This window comes from Cyanistes caeruleus, chromosome 5, assembly GCF_971803275.1.
Source record: "Cyanistes caeruleus chromosome 5, bCyaCae1.hap1.1, whole genome shotgun sequence".
Classification (NCBI taxonomy): Eukaryota; Metazoa; Chordata; class Aves; order Passeriformes; family Paridae; genus Cyanistes; species Cyanistes caeruleus.
In genome coordinates this window covers 22607211-22619477 of record NC_141705.1, presented here as the reverse complement: position 1 = coordinate 22619477, position 12267 = coordinate 22607211, and the positions used below count along the sequence as shown (strand labels likewise).

General features: G+C 39.2%; 1 long non-coding RNA gene across 1 annotated transcript; it reads left to right on the top strand.

Moving 5' to 3' along the window:
* Nucleotides 1-320: 320 nt before the first annotated feature.
* Nucleotides 321-3162, top strand: LOC147652973 (uncharacterized). Its single transcript, XR_015286917.1, has 2 exons — nt 321-512; nt 846-3162. It is a non-coding gene; the product is annotated as an uncharacterized LOC147652973 (long non-coding RNA).
* Nucleotides 3163-12267: the final 9105 nt, after the last annotated feature.

The following is a 12267-nucleotide window of genomic DNA, read 5'->3' as shown; positions in this document are numbered from 1 at the left end:
GTCCAATGGTTGTTAGTTGGCTTCTAAATATGAGAACTAGGCAGATTATCAAATTACAATAGAAAATAAGACTAAATTTAAGATTGTCAGTGTCCTGGGTTGCAATGCAAGATGTAACCAAAAGTATGTATTCTATTACAATCTGTTAAAATCAGGTGTGGCAGTGTTCTTTATCTCTTCTACAACCCATCCTCCCTCCAGGGGGATATCTTCTGTTAATGGGCCACTGAGACTGATAAAATTACATCATCCCACTGGGAGATGCTCCACCCAGGGGGAGGAGACAAGCATTCCTACCTGGATAGAATCTGAGACTTGGCACACCACAGGCAACCTTTCTCCACTGGATTCCCAGAGGAAGACTGGACCCATCTACACCACTGCACCTCTAGGTGAAAACTACACCTTTCTACAGGATCATTGCTTCAACAGAACCACATCTGTCACTCCAGGAGGACTGCAACCACATTTTAATCAGACTGCCACCAACACACTGACCAACAGGGTGTCAGGTTGTATTCTGACTCTCAATGTTGGGGTTTTTTTTTGTACTACTGAATTTTTATTTTAATTTTCTTAGTAAATAAATAACTGCTATTCCTATTCCCATAACTTTGCCTGAGAGCCCCTTGATTTCAAGATTATAATAATTTGGAGGAGAGGGGTGTTACATTTTTTTCCATTTCAAGGGAGGTTTCTGCCTTCCTTAGCAGACACCTGTCTTTTCAAACCACGACAGACAATTACAACACTGAATAGCCCTGTGGCAAGAGACAGTTTTTTTCTTGTATTTGTTGTTAAGATGAAGAAAAAATATGTGTCTTTTTCTCTTATCTTGCACTCAGAGATGGCCACAAGAAAAGAGGTCCTGGCTGAGGCAGCAGAAAGCCTGCAAGGAAAGGTAACAAGAAGACTTGCAGAGCGAACAGAACAAGAAGTCCTTTTTGAATGGGATCCTGGACTGAAGAGAGAAACAGTTTGCTGCAACGTGGCAGTTCCCAGGACACTGAGCACATGTGGCCACAGCTGACTAGGGTAGCTCAGATGAGCATCTCCCACTGGCTGCATTATTTATTTCTTTGCTCACCAGCAGTTGCACATGAAAACAAATTAAAGTCCATCTCCCTGAGGAGATGCCCTCATCCTTCTTTGAAATTCCCTGTTGTGAACTATACTTTGAAGTTACCTGCCCACTTGCTGCTCTCTCCCAGCTGCTCTTGGCTCTGTATGTCTAGGCCACTGCTGAGGAACCTCTTAGCTAGGATCAGCCCAGGCACATCTTGTATTTAAAAATAACTTACAGATGTTCAAGCCCATGAGATTTCCTGAAAAATTTTGTGGACAAAAATCAGCAATGAACTATGCCAATACATGGAATAATATTAAAGGTTTAGGCAAAGTTTTCCCACTGTAAATCTTGGAAGTTGATATGCTTTTAAAACATTTAACAAGACATTGTTCCCTCTGCTGCGACTAGTCTGTCAGTGGAATGTGTTTTCACAAGGTGCAGGGCTAGATGGGAAACTTATTTTAGTACTCAGTTTCCTTTGTGTGACCCCTTTGACCGCTTGGGAATCGGCCATGTGTGAAGATAGGAAATGCAAGTTGAAGCACTTTAGGGGAGCAGCCAAACTTGAGTTCTCTTTTTGTCCAGGCTTCCCTCATGTCTGTGGGTAAATGGGACCAAGAGGTTGGAAATTGCAGTGCCTTGCTGTTCTATTCATGGTTACAGAATATGGGCTAATTTGTTATGAGTTAGAGAGAATTTGTTATGAGTTAGAGAGAGTTAGAGAGAATTCGGGAGGAACAGAATCTTCCATCAGAGGCAACTAGGTTTTAGGGACAGAAAACCCCACCCCACCCTAATAATAAGATTATTATCTGAAGTTAATTCTCCATTGGAAAAAACAAAATAAACCTGGTGTGTTTCTTTTTTCTGTACCACAAGTCAAAACTATCATAATGTTTAGATCTGTAATTTTTAGCAAATAGTGCTGAATTAAGAGCCTAAAATCAGAATTAGGGACCTTAGAATTTTGTCTCATGAGGGTCCACAAACAAAGAAACCATAGATGGACAATTGCAGGGATTGTCCTGATTCTGAGCTAGGAAGACTTGTTTTTCTCTTTACTGGATTTGTTGGTCTTATTGGTCTTCAAGCACCCTGTGAAAATGGTGCGGTCAAACAGAAGTCCTTTCAGAGTGCACACAGCTGTCATGACCACTGTCCTCTCACTGTAGCTATGGTCCTCACTGTCTGATTGAGCTCAATCTAATTCTAAGTCTTGTTTAATAACATCCTGTTTTATTGTATTTGGTTCCCATGTTCCTGGTATCTCCACTTGGAGCTTGGATGCTGCAAGGTCGTCCTGGGGTGCTGGCAGTTTTCACCCAGCTATAGCTTGTAGCATGCTTACAGAGCTGGCAGAATGAATCTGGCACATAGTTATTGGCTCTGCCTTCTAATTCCCTTCTGAGAACTGGTCCCCGAGTTGGATTCAGGCCACAGCCCAGTACAAATGGGAATGAAAAATAATATATTTTTCTTAAGCAAATGTTTCCTTCCAGAAGGGCAGACAGGCTTCTTAACTCCCCCTATATCTGACACTCAATAACTTCAGTGGAACTTGGGACTTGCCATCTAGTCCCAGCTCATGGGAGTTGTTTTACAAGGTTTTGTAATTTATTATTCTCTAGCTTTCCTTCTATACCTCCTCCAGTTATTTTAGAGTTCTCTGTTGCTAGTAATTGTGAAGTCATGGTTAGTCAAAAATGTGACTTTTTTTTTTTAAATTTTTTTTATTACCATATTGTAAAACTGTTTGAAAACTCTTTTCTCACAGCAGAGGACTAAATGGGCTCCTTGGCATCTCTGCAAGGTGCCCCCTTTGTCTGCAGTCATACACTCACCTCCTGAGGATGCTGCAGCTTCCTCCAGCCAGGGCTGTGCAGCCAAGAAGAAGGTGGACTGATCATGGACTGGGTGTGTAGACTTTACAGAAAGCCCAGGAGAAACCCTGGACTATGGCAGTCGAAGTACCTGTCTATCAAGTACCTGTCAACTAACCAGCCAAAACTTTCAAAAGATGTTTTCCTTATGGAATTCTACACCCTGAAGACAATGACATATGTGATAACAGCAATAAAAGAATTCATATCACACCGTCAACTCAAAACTTATTCAAATGAACTGAAAAATAAAAGCAGTGCTGAATGGTTATTTCAAATGCAGCAAATAGAAAGGCATACATAGTTCTTATTATCCAAATGCTTCATCAAGTAAGGAAAAAAGACCTGCATGGTACTACTTTGTGGTTTTATTCCCCTGCTACTAGGTCAGGACCTTATGTTCTTTGCAAGACTTTGAGTAGTAATAATTAATAATAAATATATTAATAATAGTTAATAGTATAATAGTATAATATGGTTTCCAGCCAGATATTGCATACCATGCAGTTGTCCAGTCTCCAGGAAGGTGGAAATCCAAGCATATACATATCCCATAGAAAAATGGTGCATGTTTGCTTCTTTGGGGAATATCCTGAACAGGAAACTCTGAGTGACAGGGATTTTTTGTTTGTTTAACTTACACTGGGGGGAGGCAGGGGGGGAATCAAAAGTTGTTTTTTGTTGTTTGATTTGTTTTTTGGGTTTTTTTTTTGGTTGGTTGGTTTGTGCTTTTTTTTTGTGTGTGTGTTTTTGGGTTTTTTTTGTTTGTTTGTTTGTTTTTTTGGAAACAGGCCTTTACTCGAAAATGCATTAAGAAAAAGCAAGAGAAGGAAAAAAAATGCAGCTAGGACACACATCATGCATCATTACATGTCTGTCATGCATCATTACACTAGAAATACATCCCCCTGACAGTAGAGCCATGGCTCTTTACCTGCAAGCAACAAATCAACTGTTCTAGGGAAATAAGAGGTGGGTGGAAAATGGAAACAGGCTCAAGATATTTTACTACTATGTCTGGTTCCAGTTCTGCTGCAGTTATCACCAAGTGCATAATTAATTGAACCTAGAGCTCAAAGCTTGTTTGGGCGACAGCAAGGCTTTGGCAATCCCCAGGGTAGCCTCCCACAGTCCCAAAAAGCTATTCAAGGGGAAAAAAATGGCTTTGCCCTTTTGCGCCTGGAATCCGGATGTCTGGCAGAGGGGGCAGGGGCGGAAGGGAGTTGCAGCTCTGCATTGTCCTTCTGCTCCCGTTGCTGACACACCCCGATATCCTTCTGCTGTGCAGATCCCTTTCAGCTGCCTGGTCTTAGCACCTCTGCATGTAGGAATAGCCGAAAGCTTTCCCACGTCCACTCCCTACCACCACAGCTGAAGAAATCTCATGCTCACAGGACTTTCAAAAATAAATAGCCTTGATATTAACTTTGATTTTAAAGATCTCGCTGCTTCAGACTACTTTCCTAACTTGCTTTACTTGGGCAGTCTCACCTTCACACATCCACACTGCCACAGTCTCCTGAGTGACATGTGCTGGAGAGCTGCTCACCCATCACCCACTAGTGCTTTGTCCCTCCCTCCCTCCATCCCCAGGAGTCCTGCTCTGCATGGCTCTGACCAACTGCAGTATCTGCTCCCCTTCACAGTTCTTCCTGCTCTGCCAGGTCCCTCACTGGCATCACCCCAGCCCTACTCCAGCTCCTGATGATCATCAAGATGCTCATTACTATGTAAAATATTTCTGAGTGTTCAAGGGCTTCTGGTCAGTGACTGCAAGCTGGACAGAACTTGAATGACACTTTCTTCTTGTGTACACCTCAAGTCAAAGAGAGAATTCTCACACCTATGGGTGCACTGTGCATGAGAAGACAGCCAGGACCAGGGCTCTGTAGCTCCAGCGGCAGCACCCCAATGCTGATCAACTTGATACACAATTTTGTTCACAAGTCATTGGAGCATTTAGCAACACTGATGGAAATGAGCTAATGAAGGTTTAGTTTTAAGCCATATTTTGTTCATTTTTTTTTTTTTTTTAATATTTGCAAGGAGTGGTTGCAAATATAATTCTTTGCTCTTGTCTGTGGAAGGGCTTATGAATTCCACTAAGCACTGCTTTCAATCACACATTTCCCTCACAGAGCAAGTATGGTGGGCAGAAATTTGCTAAAGAGGCATCATCAAAGTGAAAACACCATCATTCATTTCCAGCCAAAAGAAAAATAGTGCTGCCCATGGCCCCCCAAGGGCAGACAATGGTTCTGCAGTGGGCTACTGCTGCTAGAGATGGGGTACCCACTGCTGGCCAGGGCAGCCTTCTTGCTGCTGTGCATTCCAGGCAAACCCATCAAATTCCCAGTGCTGAGCATGAGGTGAGAATATTTTCATCCCATCTCATGCCCTTGCTCCCTGTTTGCTTGCATCTCATACATTTAGGTTACAGGGACACCTATCATCCCACCCAATCATCTGCTGGGTCCTGCTGGGGTCATTTGGGATCTTGGGTCTGCCCAAGATCCCATCTCAAAGATGGAAGCAGTTATACACAGAAAAGAGATGGGGACCTGAACAAACATACTGTAACACTTGCTCCTGGATACATACAGTAAATTAGTCTCTCTGTATACAGTTAAATTAGTCTCTTTGCTACCTTTTTTTCTAGGCTGGTTCTCCATTTGGTTGTCTCTCTGTTACAAATCTCTCTTCATATCCTCACTTTTTTTTTTTTTTTTTTGCCATTCAAACAGCAGTGAGCAGTGTTGGCCTGTGGTTTTAAAGTCTTTGTGTCATAACAGGAATCTGTGATATGTAGTACCATGAGGATATTTCTGTATGGAGCACTTTCAATGGCCAACTCTCTTTAATAGTAATTATTTATAGCTGTCCTGCCATGAGACACACCCTTTTACCCATAATTTTACATTTCCTTTCATATTTTAATATGTTTTCAGGATACCCTTTTCAGCAAACCAAACAGATATGTACATAAATGAAAGGTGACCTTTATGCACAAGGAAAGAGTTCTCATGAATTGCAGGAAGTAATAGACTATATAGGAAAAGCACCTTCTGCTCTTTTTTTTTTTTATGTACAGCGTTTCCTCCAAAGTCCATGACTGTAAAACAGAGCCTTAAGTACCAGCCAGAAGTAGACTCCTGAGTATTTCATATTCAGCTTTACAGAGGTCCCTGTCTTTGTCCTTCGACAAAAGGCTGCAGTCTATTAAATTCATCTGCTCAATTTGAAATGAAGGCCATATTAAATAGACTTCATTGTACACTTCTATAGATAGAAAATGCTTTCGGGGTTATCTGAATGTCGGCTGCAGCCATCTATTGCTATGTGGTATAAGTAAATGCCTATTTAACCAGGCTTTAAATGGAAAGTGATTGACAGACTCTTTCCATACTCACATTTCCATTATTTCACCTATTCACTCTGTTTTTCTAAAAAGTCATAAAATCCAAATTCCAGCTTCCAAGATACACTTTCCAGTACTGCTCTTCTCTCTCACCATCTCCAACACTTCCCTGATTTCCTTTGCTAATGTGCTCCTACCTCCTGGCTCTTCCTTTACAACCACCCTGCATTACAGGCATTCATTTACTTCCAGTTATGCTATTTTTCTTCATCCTGTAATTGTCACCTTGGTGTCCAGATAAACTGTCCCAACTCTGCCTCCCAAATTTTTATACCAAGTATAAATACTCTCCTTTCAGTTAAAATGGCAGAAACATGTCCCTGCTCTCCCAGGCTGGCAGGAAGGCGTCTCTTCTATTCCTCCCTGCAAGCACTGAATACCTGGGATTGTGTGCTTTGTGCCTCTCCCTCACTGATGCTGGTAAAATGTTTTTTATCTCTTTTTCCACCCTTTTAAGAGCCAAACAATGACTGAGGAAACACTTAGCTTTCTCTTTTCCCTATATGTATATTGTCATGGCTGGAGCTTGTTGAAGTAGTACTTCTGTAAAACCTTTATTTCTGACCCAGCACTCCCATTTATTTTTGATGTGAGTAGAGAGAAAGAGAGACATAAGAAGTGGGCTTCACAGTGCTGCTTCTTTATCAGAAGGGTGTTTGTTTATGTACAGGATAGGATGTTTGATCCTTGGTAAGTTGCTGTGCTATCTATTGAGAATGAAATTTTCAGACAAGAATCATATTCACAAAAATTCTCCAAGCCCAATAAGAGAATAATTAAAAATGAGGAATGTGTTTTTAGTATGAAATTTGAAGGCATGCTTTTACTATCCAACTGACACATACTTATATGTAAGCAACAGCAAGGACAAAAGCAGTGACAGATTATTTGTGAAAATATTACAAGCAACAACTCTGACACCTCCCAGAGTCACTATGCCATGATAATGTACTAGAACACTGGCAAAATTTTTCCTCCTTGACTCTTACCAAGTGGCATTTTGACCAGTCTACACTCAGGTCCATGAGAGCCACACGTACTCCTGGTCACTGATTTAAGTAATTTTTCTACATTCATAGTATCTGCTTTTCAGATGTACTAATGTGAGGAAACGGAGAAACCAGTAATTGTTCTTGGTATATCAGATTTTCTAAAAGATTTTCAAATAATCTTCTCAATGTATGCATATAATAACCACACTTTCCTGGGCTCATTTTTTATGGCTTTATGCTCAAAACCTACCTTCCACTTCTAAATGCAAACAGCTCAGTGGCGTAAGACTCCAGTTACACAGAATACAGTAGGGAATCAAGCAGAGTGGGACAGCAGAAAATCAAGATCACTGAAGATCAATCAAGGTTATTCTTTTCACCACAAAATGCTCACTTTCAAAAAACCAACCAACCAACCAAAACCAAAGCAAAAAACAAAAATCCAACAAAACACCCCAACCAAAACAAACAAAGAGGAAATCCCCCCCAAAATCCCACAGTTTTTGAAAAAAACAAATCAAGCCAAGCCAAGGTCATATTAAACAGTTTCTGAAAAGAGTCATATGATATAAAACTGTTTAAAAAATCACTTCATTTATATGTGCTAATAATATTGATCTGGGGAAACATTGCTGGAAAAGATAAAAAATTGGAATGGTGCTGTGGGGATGATTTTTTCTACTTTTTGCTAACATGCCCCTTGACTCAAATGATTTTAACCTTCTAGTGTGATAATTTCTGTTCAATTTATTTGATGAAGGTGTACAAAGCCCACAGTTATCCTGATTTAGTGATAGGACTGATTGCTAGAAGACAATAAATAATGGCATCAGGCCCAGCAGATAGAATATTTTTGTACACTGTGCAAAACCATGCACCTGGTATATTTAAAATGGTACACTTTTAGTTGTAATTTCTTTGTTCATGGTGTTTTTCCTCCAGATGAAGAGTAAAGTATGCCTGTTCAGAGATTCTTTATGAGGGCAATGTTCTTTCCATCTTGATATTGTATGCACACATTAATATGCCTTTTTTCCTCTCCTGTTTAGCTTTAGTAAATTTGGATTTTATTTTTATTCAACTTCTGAATCATTATTATGGATTCAATTATTTTTCTCTGTTCACTTTTAACAAAGCAAGTAGATACCAAACAGCAACTGCTCAAAAGGAAATTTGCATAAGACAAAAATAAAATTCCAGCTCCTGACCTTCTTCTGTAATCAGTCTTGCTACATTTAAAGTAAGATGACTACTGCAAGTATAATACACCTAACTGAAGACAATTCTTAGTGTTCAGGCATATTTGTTTATCTGAAAATATAAAAATTAGTCTTGCTAAATTTTACCTACATAATTTTAATGTCTTCAATGTTTTTCTGCCTCTGATTGCCATTGTTGTCTGTGAAATCAGATTCATCCCCATAGGGATTAACTGATCCATCCTTTCAAGATACTGCTTGTTTCCATTATGGTTGTGAAAGACAGCTTCAATTTAAGAAAAGGTTGACATTATTACAAGTCACGTAATTTCTGTCCCAAATTCAGTGTTACGAGAATCACTTTGACTTGTTTAGTTAATTTCAGAATAGAATAATAAGACAGGAGTCCTAATGCTCAGCAAACTGAAACCAAAAATAATCACCAAACTCCCCTGAACCAGAACAGCTGGGAGTTGCTCTCACAAAAGCCTTTTCCTGTGGAGCAAAGTAGAAGCAAAAAAGAAAACACAAGGACATCCAAAACTATTTTGTCAATCTTTCAATAATCATGCTCTCAGGCTTTCCTGGTTCATTCTGTGTAGTTTCAACTCTCAGTGACTGAATGAATGAAAATGAAGAAAAAGGCTCCGTTTAAATGGAGAGAGCTGCTGTAGCAACCATGAATCAGTTCACAAACCCATGGAAATTCTGCAGAATGTTTGTGCAATATAGAAATGTTTAATAAAGTACTTTGTTAAAAACTAAATTGTCACTTTGATTTCTTTTCAGTACCTTTGGTTCACCATTATTTTACTTAAGAATTTCCTTTAATGTTATCTAAAACATGTCTGAGGAAGTCAGAATTTAGCTGAAATATTTTCATTAGCCAAAAAGCATTTTGTCATAATAAAGTCTCCCAACTTTCTGTGGTCGATTGTGTTCTTAATTTGCCAGAACTTAAAATAGCTTTTTCAAACTCATATGATTTTTTAGAAGTCACAAATGAGAGAAAATTATGTCTTTGCTAGATTAAATTCTACAGAGGGATGTTTATATTAAAAGTTGTGTGAACTTATGGGCTCCTGATGAGCTTTGGAATTTTAATATTCAAGCTGGTGCTTGGTCTTGCTTAAGCTCCTTAAGTTTGGGGAGATGCCTCTTTTGACTTAGTTGCTCTAAGGGTACCAATGTTGGTGGAAGGGCAGGGATGCACTCTTAGCTGAGACCAGGTGGCGGCCTCCCAGATGACAGGAACCAGAACTGCAACTCTGGCAATGCTCTTGTCTCTTGCCCAGCTTGTGCTCCCCCTCCCATGTAGCTCATTTCTGCAGGTGATATGTACGGCACAAAAAGGGAGCCATTGTCCCTGCACACTGCTAGGTGTAGAAATATATACATATATATATATATATATATATATATATATATATATATATATATATAAGATTGGAGTATATGTCTATCTTTGTCTTCTAAATGAAATCTTCACTGGCCAAACAACGTGACAGAGCTGACTAGGACTGAGGCTGGAAGCGTTTCTACTCATCTAGATTTCCTCTAACACCAGTAAAGTTACAGAAAGATCACAGTCTCCAAAAGGGCACAGTCACACTTCATGCTGCCTCTTTTCCCTGGAGAAGAATGGAATGCAGAATATCACCTGGGTTTTTTTGACTACCTGTAATTGTGGTCACCTCTGTCTTTTTTCCTTCTCTTCGCCTGGGCTTTCTCCTTTTCTGTCACAGCTGTAGTGCAAAGCAGTGGATACAATAATGAGAAATACTCCCTTTTGAAAAACAGAATAATGTAGCCTCCAGACTGTCATAAGCACTGTCATTCTGATGTCCTGCACTCCTTCCTCCTGTCTAAACATCCTGTGAAAGGCTTGTAAGTTTGGGGAGCAAAGGGTGCATGAGGATTTAGCTGTCAAGAGCTGTTCATTTGATCAAGTGCAGAGGCATGTGCATGTGCTTGCAATGATTAATTAGGAACGTATCTTAGTAGGACAAAATGGTGTGGAAGCTCGTCTGATAGCTAAAATGACGTGGGGAAAACTGTTTTAATTATTGTAGGCTTTACACTGATAAATTGTGGTTTCTTTGCATGGGGTCCTCCCTTTTTTAATTCTCTTCTGCTGAAAAGCATGCCTAGCTTGATAAAGACAGGAAATTCTTCAGTAGAGTAAAATGTCCAGTGTCACTTGGTACCAGATGATAGGAAAGATGACAATTCTACTGAAGGCAATTAAATACATCTTTTAACCAGCTGTTCATTTGTAGCATGTGCAGAAAAAACTTTTAGTACATTGACTGGAAACAAAAGAGAGGTGAAACAAATGTGTACCAAAAGCTAAAAAATGGACTAAGTTCATAAAATATTCTGAGTTGAAATGGACCCACAAGGATCATCAAGGCCACCTCTTAAGTGGTCGGCTCATACTGGGATTGAGCCCATAACCTTGGTGTTATTAGCACCCTGCTCTAACCAACTGAGCTCATCTCAGGGTCAACTAAAGACATAATTTATGCTTTTTTAAGTTGTATCCTTACACTTCTGACAGACCATTAAATCTACAGAGGAAGAAATATAGCCTAAACTTTGCTTAGGAAGCTGGAAACATACTGCTCTGTAGTACAAATATTTTCTTCATGAGAGCACAGTAAACTCCTCAGATGGCTGGATTCAGAGCTGTACAAATAAAGCTCACAATACAAAAACAACAAGAAGGTCCACAAGTCTAGTAATCCTTTTCTTTTTCTCCATGACTTTTTGGGTGGTCTCAGAAATCTTGTTCTTGAGATTTTCCATCCATAGCAGATGGAACAGGGTATTGAAACTTTAAGAAACTATTGTTTCTCTTTAAAATGGTTGCTGAATACTTAAGTTGAGCAAGAAGTCTAGGAAACAGCTGACTGATTAAAAGGCAAAATATATTCAATTGCATTGATTAAAAAATGCCCAGTAATTTTATTGTCACAACTTTGACAAATATTCTGAAATAACTCATAGGTGATTGCAGGTTCAGTTTGTAAAGTGAAAAGTAAAGTAGGACATGAAAGGTCTATCAAAAGGTAGTAAAATTAAATCTTTCAGTCCTTTGATGTAAGAACAATAAAGGAGCATAAAACCTGATGATATCCACAGAAATAAAATACTTCTGTTTTTTAATCCCACACCAAGATGAATTTCTTTTTTCAGATTAATGTGGTTTCTTTTCAGATTTATGTAGTGAGACCCAAATGCTGTCCTAACTTGACTGAAAATATCGAGAATGTTTTACTGAATTCAGTGAACAGCCTTAAGAAATATTTTTTAAATTGTTAAAAAAACTCCTTTCAAATTTATATATTTTGCCTTTTTAAAGGAAGCCATTGAAGGTTGAATTTAGCTACATTTATTTTTCAAACTATTAGTGGAATGAAATAAAATATCATATTTTATGCCTCCCCACTCTTCTATTCCCCTTCCCAATTGATTTTTTTACTTTTCAGCCCCTCCACAAATTTTCCTCTCATGGTATTACACGTCATCTACCAATTAATCACATAGCTCCAGACACATCTGGGATTCTCTGGTCCCTACTTAAGTAGAGAAAATAGTGTTCATCTGGAAAGATGCAAAAATGTAAGCTCCCATTCTGAAACCACCAGTGTCATCTCAGATTTGAGTATAAAGGAAAGTAGGATTTATCCTGTGCTATTTATTTTTG